Source organism: Microtus ochrogaster, chromosome 5, assembly GCF_000317375.1.
Source record: "Microtus ochrogaster isolate Prairie Vole_2 chromosome 5, MicOch1.0, whole genome shotgun sequence".
Lineage (NCBI taxonomy): Eukaryota > Metazoa > Chordata > Mammalia > Rodentia > Cricetidae > Microtus > Microtus ochrogaster.
In genome coordinates this window covers 81,328,941-81,330,137 of record NC_022012.1, presented here as the reverse complement: position 1 = coordinate 81,330,137, position 1,197 = coordinate 81,328,941, and positions in this window count along the sequence as shown.

Below are 1,197 nucleotides of genomic sequence, written 5' to 3'. Positions count from 1 at the left end.
ACTAGCTCTGTAGACCAGGCTGGTCTCGAACTCACAGAGATCCGCCTGCCTCTGCCTCCCGAGTGCTGGGATTAAAGGCGTGCGCCACCATCACCCGGCGACATATTTTAATTTTTGCAACACATATGTATTTCTTTGTAATTAAAAAACCATCAAAACCAAAAATGAGCTGGAAGATGGTGCAGCAGTTAAAGCACTTGCCACCCAGATGTGAGAAGTAGAGTCCAGACCCCTAGAAATCGATGTAAATACGCTGTATGGGTGAGACAGTCCAGCTGTGATTCTAGCCTTAGGAGGTGGAGACAGAAACGTTAGCTAACAAAACTAGCCGTATCTGTGAGTTCTGGTTTTGTTTAAGACCCTGCCTCAATAAATAGGTGATTAATTGAGGATGATTCCTGACACTGACCTCGGGCTTCCACGTGCACCACACCCACACGTGCGAGCACACGAGACCTGCAGAGAAGAAAGCAAACAACAGCACTAAACCTCCAGTGGTGGCAGATGCTTGTAATTTCAGGGGGGTCTAAGACAACAGGACCCTAGGTTCACTGCCAGCCCAAGCCACATAGTGACACTGTGTCTCGAGAGAAAGGGAGGAGAAGAAAGAGAAAAGAGATAGTGAAGGAAGTCACTTAGAGAGAAGCTTCATGGAATGAGTGGTTCCATAAAATTGCCCATTTCCAAGCCAGTCTCCAGCCACTGAAGACTAAACTGTTGTAGAAATAAGTGACTCTTAATTTCTTTCTCTTCAGGAGAATTTTATTCCCATAAAATTCTGTAGGGCTTAAATCTGTGTCACCATTGGCAGGGCGCTAGACACTAGTCTGTTCTCTTATTTCCAGACCAAGGGCTTTCTGTAGCCTGACCTCCCATGCATGTGGACAGTCACAGCTGTCCTTTCTTAGGCCTAGGTAATTCAAGCCTGGATTCTGCCTCAGGCTGTGCTGGCCTCTTTTTTCTGTGGACCATATAGGCTGGCTGATTAAGTCTCCCCTCTGCACCCTCCATTGCAGCCCCTGCTGGCCTTCATTGCTTGTCCACAGAAGTCATAAGAAGCCACAGCCCCACTACCCAAAAGGCTCCTTCCAGCCCTTCCCAGACTGGTTACAGTTGCTCACCAAGCCACCAGAAGGAAGCTTTGAGACCAAAGGACCTTATTTCTGGTGAACAAGAAACTTGTTATATTTTATTTTT